Consider the following 20774-nt stretch of genomic DNA (forward strand, 5'->3'; position numbering starts at 1 on the left):
CCTGCGGAAAGCACCCCCTAAACCGAGTCTGCAACCTGCCGTTGAGACTGGGCCAGAGCTTGGTGTTCCAAACTTAGCTTCTGCAGCGACTGAGTCAAGCATTTCACCTGCTCAGATAAGGCATGCATTGGATCCATGCTGCAGAAGTGAGGAGAGAAAAAAAAAGTTCACGGTCAGTTATAATGTCAGGAACACCGCACTGCACTTGTTCACTGAGCCAGTGCGCGTGTCCTGAGTAAGACAACCTGTGCTCAGAGATACCTGTGGAGCGGGCAGCAGCAAAGAAGATGCATGCTTCAGACCCACAGGACCTGAAGCATGTGACTGCTGGGGGTGTGGCCTAAACTCCCGAGAGTTAGGAGCTGCAGGAAAACTCCTAGAATGGTAACTACGGAACAAAGCTACTAATAGGCATAGACAGGGAAATAAACCAGATCAGGCCGGGGTCAAAGCATGAGATAGCACGATAATTACCAAAGGGCAAGACAGAACGGGTTGTCAAGACATAGCCAAGAAGTCAGAAACCAGAGAAGCAGATATACAGTACAGAATCAACAGGCAAACTCACAACGGGGGACAGATCCGGATCAGAACCATATAAGAAAGCCTTAAGACAACGAACAGGCACACAGGGGTCACCATACTCGGCCAAAGGCAAAAGTGTAACTGTGAGGGATTGGAGTATCTCAGGGCAATAAAAAGCTCTCTCTGAACCAAAGAGAGGCCACAATAATTAACCCCAGGTGTGCAGGTCAAAGCCTGCACTGAGCTCAAGACATTAACCTCTGACGTGCAGGTCAAAACCTGCACTGGGATCATGACAGATGTTACCATTGTATCATCAGGTGACGTCAAGCCCAGGGGTCAGTAATGTAGAGGCATCTATAATTACTTACCCCATAGTATGTATTAAAAAACATAGAGCAAGAATAAAATCCTTTATTTCATCTGTGTGTCATCAAGTGTGCACGTGTACAGCACACATATTGTCCGTGATGGGCAAAAAAACTGACATGTCTGTGAGTTTTTCACATGCACACATGGTCCATGTGCGCACCACCACTGAATACTATGAGTGTGCGTGTGTCCGTGTTTGCAGCTCTTAAAATATGGACACAAAAAAGGAAGGGTGAAAAGAGCCTAAGAGAGTGGCAGACATGTTTAGATTTCTCCTATGTCACTAACCTGAGGAGATAGGGATATCTGTCTGACTAATCATGCTGAAATACAGTTAGGCTGTGTGCACACGCTGCGGATTAGATGCGGATTCATCCGCGCAGATTTTGTAAAATCCGCAGGTGAAACTGCAGGTCAAAATACCTGCGGTTTTACCTGCGGATTGCTCTGCGGTTTTGCCCTGCGGTTTGTCATCTCTTCAATGGAGGAGATGGCAAACCGCAGGGGAATCCGCAGAAAGAATTGACATGTCAATTCTTGAGCTTCAAGCGAAATTAAGTTTTGTAGACAAAAATGCTTCATTAATGAAAATGTCATGAGAAGTGCCAGGATGGGTTCAGCTAACAGAAAGCTGACTCACATAGTGAAGATCATTTTGATATATTCCTTCATCATTATAACGTGGGGGAATTAGTCAAATTTACAGAGAACCAGGATGCTATGCCACTTGGAAAAAAGATCGGTATTCAATGATTTGTTAAAGATTAGATCATCTCTATTCATGATGTTGTTATATTCCAAGGTTATAACTCCTCTGTACACAAAATTAAATAAATTAAGAGTATTTATGTGAAGTAAAAGGAGGAGATTTAGTAGCCTATGGCCCTGACTAATGAAGAATGGTATTTTCACTCATGTCTTGAAGAGACGGCAGGGTGGAGTGCATATCTGTGTGCGCCACGCCACAAATTTTACTCTAGTCAGTGAAAGGAGTAAGATTTGTGGTGTAAGGTACACCACCACTAGGTGTAAATTTTTTAAGCTGGTGTCACCATGTCCCACCCGGCAAACAGCGAGAAAGCCCAGCAATTTTCCAATTCTTCAAAGCTAGAATTCTGGTGTAAAAGTTTTGATGAATTAGGCCCTATATGTCCAGAAATCCATCACAAATTGCCCTCTACATCCTAATAATACAGGACTTGCCTACATAAATGCAGCCCAGCCACAGGGTGATATAAATTTTTTAATTTGTTGCAATTTGCTCCATTTTTGTTGTTTCAATTTCATGTACTGAGTGATTCTATTAACCCCTTTCTGAGATGTGCCGTACTAGTACTGCTTTGTGGGAGGTGCAAACATCAGTACTAGTACGGCGCACCGATCGCGCGGCCTCACGCTGAGTGCTATGTCAACCGGGTGAAGATGTCAGCTGTATGCGACAGCTGACACCCCACAGCAATGCCCACGATCAGTGCTAGCACCGATCGCAGGCATTTAACCCCTCTGATGCCATTGTCTGTAGTGACAGCGGCATAGAGAAACATTGCGCAGGGAAGGGGCTCCCATCGGGATACCGTGATGCGATCACGATGCCCTGATGGTCTCCATGGGGAACCCTGGCACCAAGATGACCGTGGGTTTCCTTCTGGGTCCTGCAGGGAGGTGTTTTGTGAGCGCCTGCTAAGAGCAGGTACAAGTGTGCCTCCTTCCCTGCCTGTCAGATCAATGATCTGATTACTAAGCAGTGAAAAGTGTCAGATCAGCAATCTGACATTATAAAGTGATGTACCATCCTGGAACAATGCAAAAAAGTAAAAAAAAAACAAATATTAGAATGAGTAAAAATATTTTTTTTAAAAATTCCTAAAAAAAATAATAATATTTTTGCAATAAATACATTTATTTACGGTATATAAATAAAAACATAACTAAAAAACACATATTTGGTATCACCACATCCATAACAATACGCTACTGTTACATTCTGTGCCCGCTGGTCACGTACTTTGTTCTAATCTGTCTCCTGTGTGCCGTGCACAGGACCTGTGATGAGGTCACAGGAGGGGAGAAGTCAGGGGGTCACATGATCAGGGCACTCATAATGCAGGACACTGCTGTGCTGCTTGTCATCATGCTGGATGTGTGAGGTCAGGAGGGGTTTACATGGTGAATGTAGCAGAGCTCTGTGTGTACGGAGCGGAGCCGAGTGTGTACGAGGTGTACAGAGCGGAGCCGAGTGTGTGCGAGGTGTACAGAGCGGAGCCGCGTGTGGTACAAGGTGTACGGAGCGGAGCCGCATGTGTATGAGGTTTATGGAGCGGAGCCACATGTGTACGAGGTGTATAGAGCGGAGCCACGTGTGTTTGAGGTGTACGGAGCGGAGCTGTGTGTGTGTGAGGTGTACAGAGCAGAGATGCGTTTGTACGAAGTGTATTGAGCGGAACCGTGTGTGTACAAAGTGTACGGAGCGGAGCCATGTGTATACAAGGTGTACGGAGCTGAGCCGCGTGTATACGAGGTATACGGAGCAGAGATACGTTTGTACGAGGTGTATTGAGCGGAGCCATGTGTGTACAAAGTTTACGGAGCGAAGCCATGTGTACGAGGCGTACGGTGCAGAGCCACGTGTGTACGAAGTGTTTTGAGCGGAGCCCTGTGTGTAGAAAGTGTACAGAGCTGAGCCATGTGCGTACAAAGTGTACGGAGCGGAGCCATATGTATACAAGATGTACGGAGCTGAGCCGCGTGTATACGAGGTGTACGGAGCGGAGCCACGTGTGTACGAGGTATAGGGAGCGGAGCCGTGTGTACAAGGTGTACGGAGCAGAGATGCGTTTGTACGAAGTGTATTGAGCGGAGCCATGTGTGTACAAAGTGTACGGAGCGGAGCCACGTCTATACAAGGTATACGGAGCAGAGATACGTTTGTACGAGGTGTATTGAGCGGAGCCATGTGTGTACAAAGTTTATGGAGCGAAGCCATGTGTACGAGGCGTACGGTGCAGAGCCACGTGTGTACGAAGTGTTTTGAGCGGAGCCCTGTGTGTAGAAAGTGTACAGAGCTGAGCCGTGTGCGTACAAAGTGTACGGAGCGGAGCTATATGTATACAAGATGTACGGAGCTGAGCCGCGTGTATACGAGGTGTACGGAGTTGAGCCACGTGTGTACGAGGTATAGGGAGCGGAGCCGTGTGTACAAGGTGTACGGAGGAGAGATGCATTTGTACGAAGTGTATTGAACGGAGCCGTGTGTGTACAAGGTGTACGGAGCTGAGCCGTGTGTACGAGGTATACGGAGCAGAGATACGTTTGTACGAGGTGTATTGAGCGGAGCCATGTGTGTACAAAGTTTACGGAGAGAAGCCATGTGTACGAGGTGTACGGTGCAGAGCCACGTGTGTACGAAGTGTTTTGAGCGGAGCCCTGTGTGTAGAAAGTGTACAGAGCTGAGCCGTGTGTACGAGGTATACGGAGCAGAGCCGTGTGTACAAGGTGTACGGAGCAGAGCCCTGTGTGTAGAAAGTGTACAGAGCTGAGTCGTGTGTGTACGGAGTGTATGAAGTGGAGCCGTGTGTGTATGGAGCGGAGCCACGTGTGTACGGGGTGTACGGAGCGGAGCCATGTGTGTACATGGCGTATGGAGCTGAGCCGTTTGTGTGGAGCGGAGCCATGTGTGTACAGGGTGGAGCCGCGTGTGTATGGAGCGGAGCCGCGTGTGTACGAGGTGTATGGAACAAAACCACATGTTTACAAGATTAACGGAGTGATGCCATGTGTGTACAAAGTGTACAGAGCGTGGCTGCGAGTGTACAAGATGTACGGAGCAGAGCCGCATGTGTATGAGGTTTATGGAGTGAAGCCATGTGTGTACTGAGTGGAGCCGTGTGTTTGCGAGGTGTACGGAGCGGAGCCGTGTGTGTATGAGGCATAGAGAGTGGGACCGTGTGTGTATGAGGTGTGTGGAGCCATGCGTGTGCAAGGTGTATGGTGGGGAGCATTTATACCTCCCAACCGTCCCGGATCCAGTGGGACAGTGCCGATTTTGAGAGAGAGTCTGCCCCAGCTGGGATTTTACTTTTCCCACGGACACAGGAGTACACGGCGGAGCCCCGAGGAGTACAATAAAATTTGCACGTGATGTTCCACTGGAAATGACGTGCTAGAAGCTTACCAGAAATTAGGTAATTTTGGGAGGAGATTGTGACGGAACCATGGGAGGCACTTGAGGAAATGCTTCAGATCCATCACTGTGTCCTCCGAGTCTCCGATGACAGCGCGGACAGCGGGATCGCCTTGGACTCGGGGATGTTGGCCATGTGAGCGGATCATGATATGTCCTGCATCGGGAAGCTCAGGTGGGCATTACAATGGGAGCCAGGCTGCTATAGTATCTTTATAGAATCTTTCTTTTTCTCTCTGTTTCTTTCTCTCTCTCTCTGTTCTTTCTTTCTCTCTCTAATCTTTCTTTTTTTCTTTCTCTCTCTGTTCTTTCTTTCTTTCCCCTCTTCCTTTCTCTCTCTCTCTGTTCTTTCTTTCCTCTCTTTCTTTCTCTCTCTAATCTTTCTTTCTCTCTCTGTTTCTTTCTTTCTCTCTAATCTTTCTTTTTTCTCTCTCTCTCTGTTCTTTCTTTCTCTTTGTTTTTTCTTTCCCCTCTTCCTTTCTCTCTCTCTGTTCTTTCTTTCTATCCCTGCATTCTTTTTCTCTCTAATCTTTCTTTCTCTCTCTAATCTTTCTTTCTCTCTCTGTTCTCTTTCTTTCTCTCTGTTCTTTCTTTCTATCCCCTCTTTCCTTTTCTCTCTAATCTTTCTTTCTCTCTCTAATCTTTCTTTCTCTCTCTCTGTTCTCTCTTTCTCTCTGTTCTTTCTTTCTTTCTTTTTCTCTCTCTGTTCTTTCTTTCTTTCCTCTCCTTTTCTGTTCTTTCTTTCTTTCTCTCTCCACATTTTAGAGGGCCACATACTCATTACAGAGGGTCACATCCCCATTACACAGGGTCACATCCCCATTTTAGAGAGTAACATCCACATTTTAGAGGGCCACATTAACATTTTAGAGGGCCACATTCACATTTTAGAGGGCCACATCCACATTTTAGAGGGTCACATCCACATTGTAGAGAGTCACATCTATATTTTAGAGGGTCAGATCATGTGACCCTCTACAATGTGGATGTGACCCTCTACAATGTGGATGTGACAGTCTATAATGTTTGTGACCCTCTATAATGTGGATGTGACCCTCTGTAATGTGGTTGTGACCCTCTATAACAGAGGTGGGCAATTAATTTTCCTGAGAGGCCACATGAGAGACCATGACTGTCATGGAGGGCTGAACCAATAGGCCAAAATTAATTATTCTCAATATTGATATTGACATTTTATAATTATTATATTATTGATAATTTTATTAATATTAATTGTATTAGAATTGTATATTGAGCAGAATTATGAATGCCGACACCCCCCTATATATTGTTTGAACCCGAGCAATGCCCCTTCAGTATATTGTATGAGCCCGCCCCAACAGCCCCTTATATGCGGCATGAGACCCACACATCCTCCCTATATATACAGCATGAGCTCCACACAGCCTCCATATATACTGCATGAGATCCCCACAGCCTCTATATATATACTGCATGAGCCCCACACAGCCTCCCTATATACTGCATGAGCCCCACACAGCCTCCCTATATACACTGTATGAGCCCCACACAGCCTCCCAATATACTGCATGAGCCCCACACAGCATCCCCATATATTGCATGAGCCCCACATAACCTCCCTATATATACTGCATGAGCCCCACACAGACTCCCCATATATACTGCATGAGCCCCACATAGTCTCCCTATATATACTGCATGAGCCCCACACAGCCTCCCTAGATATACTGCATGAGCCCCACACAGCCTCCCTATATACTGCATGAGCCCCACACAGCCTCCCTATATACACTGCATGAGCCCCACACAGCCTCCCAATATACTGCATGAGCCCCACACAGCATCCCCATATACTGCATGAGCCCCACATAACCTCCCTATATATACTGCATGAGCCCCACACAGACTCCCCATATACTGCATGAGCCCCACATAGCCTCCCTATATATACTGCATGAGCCCCACATAGCCTCCCTAGATATACTGCATGAGCCCCACACAGCCTCCCTATATACTGCATGAGCCCCATACAGCATCCCCATATACTGCATGAGCCCCACATAACCTCCCTATATAAACTGCATGAGCCCCACACAGACTCCCCATATATACTGCATGAGCCCCAAATAGCCTCCCTATATATACTGCATGAGCCCCACACAGCCTCCCTAGATATACTGCATGAGCCCCACACAGCCTCCCTATATACTGCATGAGCCCCACACAGCATCTCCATATACTGTATGAGCCCCACATAACCTCCCTATATATACTGCATGAGCCCCACACAGACTCCCCATATATACTGCATGAGCCCCACATAGCATCCCTATATATACTGCATGAGCCCCACACAGCCTCCCTATATACACTGAATGAGCCCCACACAGCCTCCCTATATACTGCATGAGCCCCACACAGCATCTCCATATACTGTATGAGCCCCACATAACCTCCCTATATATACTGCATGAGCCCCACACAGACTCCCCATATATACTGCATGAGCCCCACATAGCATCCCTATATATACTGCATGAGCCCCACACAGCCTCCCTATATACACTGAATGAGCCCCACACAGCCTCCCTATATATACTGCATGAGCCCCACACAGCCTCCCTATATATCCTGCATGAGCCCCACACAGACTCCCCATATATACTGCATGAGCCCCACATAGCCTCCCTATATACTGTATACTGCATGAACCCCACACAGCCTCCCTATATACACTGCATGAGCCCCACACGGCCTCCCAATATACTGCATGAGCCCCACACAGCCTCCCAATATACGGCATGAGCCCCACACAGCATCCCCATATACTGCATGAGCCCCACATAACCTCCCTATATATACTGCATGAGCCCCACACAGCCTCCCTAGATATACTGCATGAGCCCCACACAGCCTCCCTATATACTGCATGAGCCCCACACAGCCTCCCTATATACACTGCATGAGCCCCACACAGCCTCCCAATATACTGCATGAGCTCCACACAGCATCCCCATATACTGCATGAGCCCCACATAACCTCCCTATATATACTGCATGAGCCCCACACAGACTCCCCATATATACTGCATGAGCCCCACATAACCTCCCTATATATACTGCATGAGCCCCACACAGCCTCCCTATATACACTGCATGAGCCCCACACAGCCTCCCAATATACTGCATGAGCCCCACACAGCATCCCCATATACTGCATGAGCCCCACATAACCTCCCTATATATACTGCATGAGCCCCACACAGACTCCCCATATATACTGCATGAGCCCCACACATCCTCCCTATATATACTGCATGAGCCCCACACAGCCTCCCTAGATATACTGCATGAGCCCCACACAGCCTCCCTATATACTGCATGAACCCCCCACAGCCTACCCCATATGCGGCATAAGCCCCACACAGCTTCCCCATATGCTGCATGAGCCCCACACAGCCTCCCCATATGCTGCATGAGCCCCATACAGCCTCCCTATATACTGCATGAGCCCCCCACAGCCTACCCCATATGCGGCATAAGCCTGTAGGGTTCGAGCAGGCTCACAGGATGCAGTGACGAGACACGAGACTGAATGTGGGGTGAAATAAACTTTTATAAGTTTTAAAGCCGCAAGGGCTAAAACTGCTTAAATCAGACAAAAGGGGAAACACTTATTTGTCCTCGCAGGGACTCGTGAAACAACATTAAAATAACAAAAAGGGTCCTTATTTTCTCTATAATACACTTAGCCTTCCGGGCGTCGCTCGAGTTCACGACCACTCAGGGGTTGCAGATGTGGCTGCCTTGTAATCCACGACTTCCCGGAAGGACTTGTGCTTGTCCAGCCCCGAAGAGACCAGAACTTTGGGGCGCAGCAGGCCCTTAAGAAACTGGACGGTGGGGCGCAACGGGCCCTGTAGTAACCGGAACGATGGGGCACAACAGGCCCTGAAGAAACCGGAACGATGGGGCGCAACAGGCCCTGAAGAAATGGGGTCAGTGGGGCACAACGGGCCCTGAAGAAGCTGGCACGGTGGGGCACAACAGGCCCTGAAGAAATGGGGTCGGTGGGGCACAACTGGCCCTGAAGAAGCTGGCACGGTGGGGCACAACAGGCCCTGAAGAAATGGAGTCGGTGGGGCACAACGGGCCCTGAAGAGACTGTTCAGGGGGTCAATCTCCCAGGCGTCCGTTTAGAGGCGCTCGTTCCCCAGCCAAGTCATGACGCAGTTTCAAAAAAAGACATAAACGTTAACAAATTCTGCTCAGTGTCCCCTCAGTAACCGGGACGGGGCTCTGCGGCCGCCTATAGCGAGGTGACGTCCCCTGAGGTCGGTGATGACGGGGCCGCAGCTGTGGGAGAAGACAGGGGGGCAGTATCCTGGCCACTGTACCGGATTGCTGTGTCGTCGCAGCGGTCGCCTGAGATCCCGGTCCTGTCACACCACGGAGGGAATCAGCGGCCGTCACTTTATCTGAATCTTTGCGGGGGGAAACTCCCGGGGAGAGTCTCTTACGCGTCAACCTTCGGTCAGTCTCAAATTTCCCTTTTTCAGTCTCCTGCCTGTCTCTCTTTTCCACACCGTCAGTTGCCACAGTCCTCTCTCTGCCGCACGGCTCTCTCCTTCCTGTCAGGCTCTCCTTCAACTGCCACCTCAGCGCGTCCCCTGCTCCTTTTACCCTCGCCCCGCCCCCTGTTGCCCTGACAACTTCAGTCGCATGTCTCCCTTTGTAATCCCCCTGATGTGGTTTCTTCAACAACCCTGATGGCGGTCCCCCTGGTTCCAGCCCAATCACTGTATGGGGGTCCTCCTCCCCACAAGCCCCAAACAGCCTCCCTATATACACCATGTGCAGCAGCAGCACCATATCACCCCCTCATGTCACCCCAGGTGTGCAGCACCATGTCGTGCTCCACACCAGGTGTGCAGCACCATGTTGTCACCCACCCCAGGTGTACAGCACCATGTCGTCACCCACACCAGGTGTTCAGCACCATGTCGTCACCCCCATAGCCTCCCCATGCCCACCCAAATGGTCCATACGTATAAGGAAAAAAACCACCACATACTCACCTCGTCACGTTCCCTGTCACTGTTCTTCTCTCCCTGCCTCCGATGCGCAGACTCTCCGGAGTAAACAGCTGATGGGATGACGTCTTTTCATCGTGTCAGCTGTTTCACACACAGGTGGAGGAAGTGGCGGAGGCCCCTCCTCCACCAAAGGAGTCAGCAGCGGCGCACATGGAAACAGGGAGAGGCCAGTCAGGCATCGTGCGGCCCGTGGAACTCTGATTTCCAGCCTCACAGCTGTCTCGTTCCAGATGTGGCCCTTTGGTCGCACTTTGCCCAGGTCTGCTCTATAATGTGGTTGTGACCCTCTATAATGTGGATGTGACCCTCTGTAATGGGAATGTGACCCTCTGTAATGTGAATTTCAACCTCTGTAACATGAATGTGACCCTCTATAATGTGGATGTGACCCTCTAGGTTACAGTGTGCCACAGCCCACAGGCCTGTCTAAGTCCCACTCCTACTCCAGTCCCTGCTGCCCAGTGCCTGCGCCCTGCGGTAAGTGGTGTCCACTTCCAATATTATCCCTATTTGACAACTGGGTGCTATCCCTGAGGGTGCTTCAATACTGTAGCGCATAGTACACTATAGCCGATTGTAAAGAATATATATATATATATACTGTATATATATATATATATATATATATATATATATTTTAAAATTTTCAGTTTCTCTGATTTTTCTCTTTATATTTTTGAGTAAAATGTAAATTGCTTTTTTATTCTTTAAACTACTGACAACATGTCTCTGAATTTCCAAGTAATAAATTTTATATTTTTTTTTCTGAAAATGAGAAATGGTCAAAATTAGAAAAAAAATGCAGTGCCTTGCAGACCTCAAATAATGCTAAGAAAACAAGTTCAGAATCATTTAGAAACAGCAATACTAATGTTTTAACTCAGGAAGAGTTCAGAAATCAATATTTTGTGGAATAACCATGATTTTTAATCACAACTTTCATGCGTCTTGGCATGCTTTCCACCAGTCTTTCACACTGTTTCTGGGTGACCTTATGCCACTCCTGGTACACATATGTAAGCAGTTCTTTGTCTGATGGCTTGTGACACTCCATCTTCCTCTTGATTACATTCCAGAGGTTTTCAATGGGGTTCAGGTCTGGAGATTGGGCTGGCCATGACAGGGATTTGATGTGGTGGTCTCTTAAATTTTTTTTTATATATAAATATATACGGTATATATATCACTAATACAAATGGAGATCCAGTGGCGCTTGTGTATGAGTGTAATTCCAGAAGCAAACACTAAGGCTAGTTTCACACTTGCTTTTTTTTGCAGCGCGTTTTTCCCGCAAAAAAACGCATTGAAAAAACGCATACAAATGCATACAAACGCTGCGTTTTTTTCAAGCATTTTTATGCGCATGCAGGAAAAAAACGCAGCGTTTTTGTGCGTTTGTATGCGTTTTTTGTGCGTTTGCGTTTTTTTACAGATTTTGGAAAAACCCCACAAAAAAGAAAAAACAACCATTCAACAACACACAAGACCAATGGGACTTCATTGTGGGTGTGGTATGTTAATATATAGACCCTGTCTACAGTATTCTTCACATTTGCTTGATTCTTCTCGTGACCATGGATCTGCGCTGGAAGAGTTTTCACTTCAACTTGGATTTGGACATCGCGATGGCTCAGGCGTATGCAGTTGCTTGCCATGAACAAAGGAAGAGAGAGAGGCAGCGAAGACGGCGGCGTATGTGGATACATCCGATTGTTGAACTCCGGGAGAGCCGTGGGGCATACCACACCCTCTACAGCGAGCTCCAGTCAAACCCGGAGAAATTTACAGATTATATCCGGATGTCCCACGAAAGTTTCATGGATTTGCTTGCTCGTGTCCAACAATCCATCCGGAGACAGGACACACAGCTCCGTCGTGCGATTCCTCCTGAGGAACTACTGGTGACATTACGGTATGTTTTAAAAACCAAGGGGTGCGGTCTGATGTTTTTTTTTTAAATTTAGTATTCAAAACCTTGGGTAATTAGTTTTCGTGAATGTACTAATATTTTATTTTATAGTTTTTTAAAATAATATACATAAATATTAATTTTACTTCTTTGTCTGTTCACAGATTCCTGGCGACTGGAGAAACCCTATCTTCACTACACTTCCAGTACCGTATTGGAATCTCTACCTTGTCTGGAATTGTTGCTGACACCTGCCGGGCTCTCTGGAATGTTCTTTGTCCAGAATTTATGCCCCTGCCCACCGCTGAAAAGTGGATGGAAATTGCTGACAAATTCTGGACAGTATGCAATTTTCCCAACTGTTTGGGAGCTGTTGATGGTAAACACATACGGATCATCAAACCCCAAAGAACAGGATCTGAGTACTATAATTACAAAAAGTACTTTTCAATAGTACTCATGGCGATTGCGGATGCCGGATGTATGTTTGTAGCAGTGGACATTGGAGCATTTGGCCGTGGTAATGACTCACAGGCTTTTAAAAACTCAGACATGGGCCGGAGGTTGTATGGCAACCAATTTAATTTCCCTATGCCACGGCCTCTTCCTCACACCGAAGCTCCGCCACTGCCCTTTGTAATGGTTGGCGATGAGGCTTTTCAAATGTGCGGAAACTTACTGAAACCCTACTCCAGCCGGGACTTGGACCACACCAAAAAAATATTTAATTACAGGCTGACCAGGGCCAGAAGAACTGTCGAGTGTGCTTTTGGGATTCTTGTCTCCAGATGGCGAATTCTGGGCACGGCCATTAATCTTAAACTTGAAACAGTCGATGAGGTGGTGAAGGCCTGTGTGGTTCTACATAACTTTGTGATGGCTAAAGAGCACCCGACCTTTGAACTGGACGATGATGCTCCTAACCCATTGCCTGAATTCACTCAGCACACTCTCAGGTCATCCGTTGAAGTTGGCCAAATGAGGGACCAATTTGCGGCCTACTTTATTTCTGATGTAGGACGGGTGCACTGGCAAGATGAAATGGTGTAATGTTTTTGTTTGTTTATGGTAATAAAAAACCTTATTTGATACCATTACTGAGTGCACTATATTTTTTAAACTCCAATTAAATAAAAAACTTCCCATGTATAACTGAATTTTTTGATGTTCACACACCTGGGCAGGTAAATACACATATGAGTTAAAATGCAGCATTGCTAGTCTGCGTGAAATATATTGGAACGAGCAAAGCTGCAGGCCATGAATCAGGAAACCAATTTTTTTCAAGAGAAAATTGTGCAACTAGTTGAAAAAAAAGTATGTGATTTTCTCAAAACACAACCCTCAAAACCCAACCCCAATGAAAGTCCATGGGGAATACAAGTCAGCATTGAGTGGATGAATGTAATCTGCTCCATTCCAACTTACAAGTTATTACACTAGGCCTTGGAATGACTATACTAGGCCGTGGTATTTCAAATATGAGTATAGTAGGCCTTGGGCCTACTAGTATAGTCATATGTGAAATACCACGGCCTAGTATAGTCATACCAAGGCCTACTCAATTTTTGCCAACTAGGATCTTGTTTCACGAAAAACAAACTGGTGAAACTTGACAAGTTTCAACAGTTTGTTTTTCATGAAACCAGATTCTAGTTGGTAAAACTAGAGTTATTACACTAGGCCTTGGAATGACTACACTAGGCCGTGGTATTTCAAATATGAGTATAGTAGGCCTTGGGGCTAGTAGTATAGTAATATGTGAAATACCACGGCCTAGTATAGTCATACCAAGGCCTACTGTAATAACTCGATTTTTAACAACTAGCATCTTGTTTCACAAAAAGCAAACTGGTGAAACTAGAAAGAAACTTATTTTTTAGACAAGTTTCAACAGTTTGTTTTTCATGAAACCAGATCCAAGTTGGTAAAACTCGCGTTATTACACTAGGCCTTTGTATTACTATACTAGTCCGTGTTATTTCACATATGACTATACTAGGCCTTGGGTTGGTTTTTAACATGTATTTACCCATCAGTGTGTGTGAGCGGCGCAAACAACATTAATGAAACTTTGTAATGGTGAACCACAAATGTAAATTTATTTTTAATCACAAAAATAAACCAAAAAATTATTTTTTCCGGCGTTTGGGGGCAGATGGTTTCAATTTGGGGGTGTGCAGGGAATATGCAATACTTGCAGTTGAAGACGGTGTTTGAGGGGAAGGGGCAACAAAACTTGTGGGGGAAGGTAGTCCAGTTAAGGGAATTAAACTAGGAACACTTGGAGGAGAGGAAATCTGTTCAGGTACATTAGTTGTAATGGCATGTCGCCGTAGGCTTGTGTGCCTGGACCGACTTTGGCCCAATGCCCGCCTTGATAGATTTTGCCTTGAACTAGGGGCAAATATTGAGTGTAGGTCCCCCGTCTGCTAGTGTGGCTGCTGCTGCTGCTGCTGAGGTGGCTGCTGCTGCTGCTGAGGTGGCGGCTGCTGCTGCTGAGGTGGTGGCTGCTGCTGCTGAGGTGGCTGCTGCTGCTGCTGAGGTGGCTGCTGCTGCTGAGGTGGCTGCTGCTGCTGCTGAGGTGGTTGCTGCTGCTGCTGAGGTGGTTGCTGCTGCTGCTGAGGTGGTTGCTGCTGCTGCTGAGGTGGCTGCTGCTGCTGCTGCTGAGGTGGCTGCTGCTGCTGCTGAGGTGGCTGCTGCTGAGGTGGCTGCTGCTGCTGAGGTGGCTGCTGCTGCTGCTCTTCGTTGGCAGTGCTCGTCCTTGCAGGAGGACTGGTGGCGGCAGTGATGGTCCAGGTTTGCAGAGTGGTGGTGGCAGGGCTACTACATGTTGTTGTAGCGGCAGGGCTGTTCCATGTTTGCCTAGTGGTGGCTGAGCTCCACGCATGCATGGGAGTGGCGGTGGTGCTCCAGACAGGAGCAGCGCTTGCCATGGTGGTGTCGGTGAAGTGACCAGCTGCACTCAGACTTGTGGTGGTGTAACGGTGGGTGTCCTGGCTTTGAATCGAGGTGTCCGTGCAGTGGTATGCAGCACAAGTCGGTAGTGAGGTGAAGCGAGTCAATGGTGGCACAGGTGGAAATGACACCACTGACTGCTGACCGTACCGATTATGCTGCATAGCCTGCAAGAAAGCATTGTTGCAGGCCTGCAGCACATTCAGCTGTTGCTCAGGACTAAGGTGTTCCGCCATGCCCTTTTCAATCTTACTAAAAAAATGGTGTGCTGGTCTGTTGAGGTCGGCCTCCAGACGGTCAAGGCGCTGTTCTACAGAATTGAAGCGGTGTTCAAAGTGGTTAAAACCACGTTCCATGAGTGCAAAACCGCTTTCAACTCTGTCGGACAGTGACTTGAGGCTGGAATTAAAGGCCTCGCTCAAATGCATAAACTCGGGCAAGACATTCCTGTCCAAGGCCCTCTGCCGCTGGCGGGTAGTGCCCGCATAACCAGTGGCAGAGACCTGGGACAGGGGAACACCTGATGGCCCAGCTTCCTGGTCACCAGCTGTGTGTGTGGCTGACCTGCAAGGTGCTTCCTGGCTGTCGGATGGCTGGGACGGGTCAGAGGACGTCCGAGGAAGGACCGCTCCAGGGCCAGGTTGCAGGGTGCTGCTCCAGGTGCTGTGGAAGAAAGGAAAATCATTACTACCATGCCTTTACAAGAAGCATCAGCTGTGGATTAGAAAAACACAGATTAATAAAAATAAAAACCCAAAATTTATAATACTTACGATCTCGTGGCAAGGACCGGTCTTAGGAACTGCAACGCGTGATAGTGACGGTATCTAGTTCTGGTCCTTGACGCAGATCCACTGCGAACCTGGCCCTCAGCACGAACATCACTGTTGAAGCGGTCCTTGATCGAACGCCAACGTGTTCGGACTTTGTCCACTGTTGTTAAAAAAAAAACAGTGCCGTCAAGGACAACAGTCACTGCGGCACAATATAGCAATACAATACTCAAAGCAGTCACTGTAGACCCCGATGACACTGTTGGGTTTCCTGCTAGAATACACCTAGCATGAAACCCAACAGTGCCGTCAAGGACAACAGTCACTGCGGCACAATGTAGCAATACAATACTCAAAGCAGTCACTGTAGACCCCGATGACACTGTTGGGTTTCCTGCTAGAATACACCTAGCACGAAACCCAACAGTGCCGTCAAGGACAACAGTCACTGCGGCACAATGTAGCAATACAATACTCAAAGCAGTCACTGTAGACCCCGATGACACTGTTGGGTTTCCTGCTAGAATACACCTAGCACGAAACCCAACAGTGCCGTCAAGGACAACAGTCACTGCGGCACAATGTAGCAATACAATACTCAAAGCAGTCACTGTAGACCCCGATGACACTGTTGGGTTTCCTGCTAGAATACACCTAGCACGAAACCCAACAGTGCCGTCAAGGACAACAGTCACTGCAGCACAATGTAGCAATACAATACTCAAAGCAGTCACTGTAGACCCCAATGACACTGTTGGGTTTCCTGCTAGAATATGCCTAGCACGAAACCCAACAGTGCCGTCAAGGACAACAGTCACTGCGGCACAATACAGAGCAGGGAAATACTCACTAAACACCTTTTTGGAGGATGCTGTGGCGCTGTCCCAGCCATCCATCAACGCTGCGGCCACCTCATTCCATAGCCGCCGGGTCACCACAATGTCCTTGTGCAGCCGGTCACGGCTGTCCCACAACGGCGAACGCTCCTGGACCAGGCTGATGAGCTGCTCATTATCCAGGTAGACGTCTTCATCCCGTTGTGGAACCTAGACAAAACACATTCATTAGAATAATCAAATTTAAATTGAATAAAAAGTTACAAAAAAAGAAACATTAAAAAGAGTAAAAATAGAAGATAAAAAATAAAGAACATTACAAATCATTTGATACATACATTCCGTATCACCACCGGGACTTGGCTTCGCTGCTCCTGCTCTTCGCCCTCATTAGTCCCGTCCGCAGAAGATGATGATGACGATGTCTTAAAAAAGTTGAAAAAAACGTAAGAGATTTGGAGAAGCAGCAGATATACTTACCAGATGCACGAAAATAATCACCTCACGGTCTGCTTGCGCCAATTCCTGCCGCGATGGGGAATACTCGGATTCTGAAGACATACTGCATGTAAAAATAATAAAAATCATTAGTACATACATAATTTAAAAGGACAGGCATATAATGTAATATACTCACATTCTTCGCTGATAGAAGATGGGTTCCTTGTTGACTGTCTGCTCTCCAATCTGTCAGTGTAGTAGTGGCAGAGTTTTGGCAGGCACCTCCTTTATATAGACTTTTTTTTTTTTACTTTAGAAGATTATAACTAGTACAACAAGTGGACACCATCAAAAAAACGCAGCGCTAAAAAAACGCATACATGCGCATGCCAGTGCGCACATATGCGCATCCATAGGCTATAATGGCCATTTTTAGCGCAAAACGTGCGCATACGTGCGCATGCGCTTTTTTGCAGGGCCAAAAAATGCAACATGCTGCGTCTGTAAAATACAAACGCACACCCCAAAAAAACGCAGCACATGAAAATCGCATACGTGCGCATGCCAGCGCGCAGGTATGCGCACCCATGTTAAATATAGGGGAAAAAACGCATGCGCACGTATGCGTTTTTTTCCAGCGCAAAAAAACGCAAATGTGAAACCAGCCTAAGACACCTGTCACAAGGGTGTCAAAGAAATAAGGTAAAATAACTCATAATATTAGTGTGCGCTTGGAACACTCATAAAGAAGAGGGAAATCTAAATTAGGTGGTTATAGAAGAAAAAAAAAAAACCTCTTATACTGTAAGTGCTCTTTATGTAGCTGGATAATAGCGAGAAAATAGCAATTAGAAATAGATGATTGTAAGGCCTCAGAAGAAGTGGATAAGGGAAAAAAAAAAATATATATATATATAGATGCTGGTGGCAGTCTTAGTTCCTACCTGAACAATCATTAAAAACTAAAAAGGCATGAGTGAGGGTAAAAACCTAAAATCACTGAACAGGTTATATACTGCAGAGTACTTTTTCCTGATAGCAGCTTAAAAAAAAAAATTATATATATATATCACTGCGCTGAAAATATGGGGCTGAGATATCAGCTGGTTGTATAGGCACTGCTACAACCACAAACAATAATTTAGTAAAATTATGGTAATATTACTGGATCGCCCTTGCACACCCAGGGCAGCGGAGTTCTCGGTACTGGGCCGGTGTCGAGGCGGGAATGTGTCACATCAGCGGTGACCCGGTCCATGGCCCTGGGTGCCCAATATTAATGGCGGTGATGTTAATGGTGTTAAAGTTTATTAGAATAGTTTGTGAAGCCACCCGTGGTTTTTGGCAAGTAAGGTGTTGAGCCAACGCTGCATGCAGATCCGCTGGGACTGATGGTGTGGTGCAGCAGAGATGGTATAGCTCCCCACAGGTGGAGCTGTAGTCCCAGGGCAGTGTAGGTACAATGGGTGAGGAGAGGTGCTGAATGGTATGGATGCTGGTACCCAGGTGTAGTGGTGCGGGAATAACTGGGGGACACCAGGGTGTGCGGTTCCAAAGCTTTACTCACTGTTTGCAGTTCACACAACTGCCTGCCTCCGTACCATGTTCTCCAGGTCAGGGCTCCAGCCAACCTACAGGCAGGATAGAATTCTCCCTTCCACACTCCGCCAACATGTACCTTACTGAACGACTCCTCCAATGCACCTTTAGGTGAGAAGCACTCCAGTACTTAGTTACCCTGGAATGCCTCTCTCTAGGTGTTCCTAGTCTTTACTTGTATGACAGACAGCTGTAGCCTGCTTCGGGGACTCCTCACTGCCTCCCGGCTCTCTATTCAGTTGCTGTTGTGTCCCAAGTCTATGATGGGAGCAAGGCGTTAGCGGCTCACTACTCCTCCGGTGTCTGTTGCCGGACATAAAGACCCAATCAACCTTGGGGACCGGGCCCCGGCCTTTGCGCTCTCTGGACTGGAAGGGTTCTCTATCTTTCTTCAACCAGCTACCCACCGTCCATCTATTCTCCTTCGTTCCGATCTGTTCTCTCTCTCTTATGGAAGGATAGGTTATCAATCTTATCAGTCTCTCTCTTTCTCTGGTCTTTCTCGTGCCAGCAGCCCAGATCACTGGGACCTGCTGAAGCACATCCCTCAGACACCCATCTTCTCTCTTCTCTCTCCTCTAACCAACTGACCTCTAACTCTCATTCTTCCCTCTCTTTTGTATCATCTTACTCCACCTGCCTCCCAGCACATCTCGTGTTACGAAGCAGGGTTCCACGAGGGGTGCTCTGCTAACCCCCAGCCTGAAGCTGTTAGGTGGCCCCAGTGAACAATCCTGTGTATGGAATGCAGGTGTGGAGCGTGGTCAGGAGTTCCCACCCTACCTGGATGGTGGGGCACTACACCTTAGGAGTAGGTGCAGTACCTCTGTGGCGACTGAATCCTCAGGGGCGCCACATTACCTTGTACTGACGGTGGTGGTATAGCGTGCTGAGGGTTCAGAGAGCTGGATGTGCAGCAAGGCAGGATTTGTGCTGATATCAATTTATGTTATGCTGTGGACCCCTGGCTGACACGCTGATATGAAGCAAATGAAAGACATAAATTTAATTATGCACTTATGTTTTCGGTGGTGATACACTAAAGGTACTGTCACACTTAGCGATGTACCAGCGATCCCGACCAGCGATATGACGCGGTCAGGATCGCTGGTGCATCGCTAAGTGGTCGCTAGTGAGCTGCCACACAGGCAGATCTCACCAGCGTCATCACAGGGGACGGGGGTCGCTACTTACCTGTCACTCTAGGCCATCCTGCGTCCTCCCGCCCAGCTCCATGCTCGGCGCTCGTCTCTCCACAGGAAGCGCCGCAGGAAGCTGACGACGAGAAACAGTCCTGGACATTCTCGCGCGATCAGCAACAACCAGCGGGGGGAGCGGGTCATAGGTAAGTATCAGACATAGAGATGTCGCTAGCAATATCGCTATAACGTCACAAGTTATAGCGATATTGCTAGCGATATCGCTTAGTGTGACAGTACCTTTACAGAGCCTTTTTCTATTGATAATCATTTAGGGTGTGTGCACACACACGTTGCTGATTCTGCTGCAGATCCGCAGGGGATTTGGCCCTGCGGATCCGCAGCAGTTTCTGCTGCGTTGTACATTCCCTTTTTAGTCTATGTAAAAAGAAAAACGCAGTGCACACGTTGCGGATTTTTCTGTGGTTTCAAAACCTCAGCATGTCAATCCTTTGTGCGGATTTCATGACAGGTGTCAAACCACAGGGGAAAACCGCAGGCTAAACCACACTAAATCTGCAGATAAACCTTAGGTCTTTTGACCTGTGAATTGACCTGCGGATTTAGAAAAAATCTGCGCGGAAAAATCCACAGCAGAATACGCAACGTGTGCAATTACCCTTATTGCTCCTCAACCATTTTTATGAAATGGGTTGTTAGAAGGTGTACCTCTGTCACACATGTGCTATACTCAAGTGCTACTACAGGAGACCCAAGTCTTAAGATGGGCCGCGGCCCGCATCACAGTGGGCCACTGCATTGTGCTTGCCCCCCAGGCTAAAATTTGCCAGCCCCTGACAGCTGCCAAACATAAATATCCAATATAAATCTTATATCGCTGTAATCGCAAAGTTGCCTAATCACTTATATCGCCCAAGAAATGGCATAAATATAAATAAAACCA

Source organism: Dendrobates tinctorius, unplaced genomic scaffold (genome assembly GCF_039654945.1).
Source record: "Dendrobates tinctorius isolate UK_male_01 unplaced genomic scaffold, ASM3965494v1 ptg000062l, whole genome shotgun sequence".
Classification (NCBI taxonomy): domain Eukaryota; kingdom Metazoa; phylum Chordata; class Amphibia; order Anura; family Dendrobatidae; genus Dendrobates; species Dendrobates tinctorius.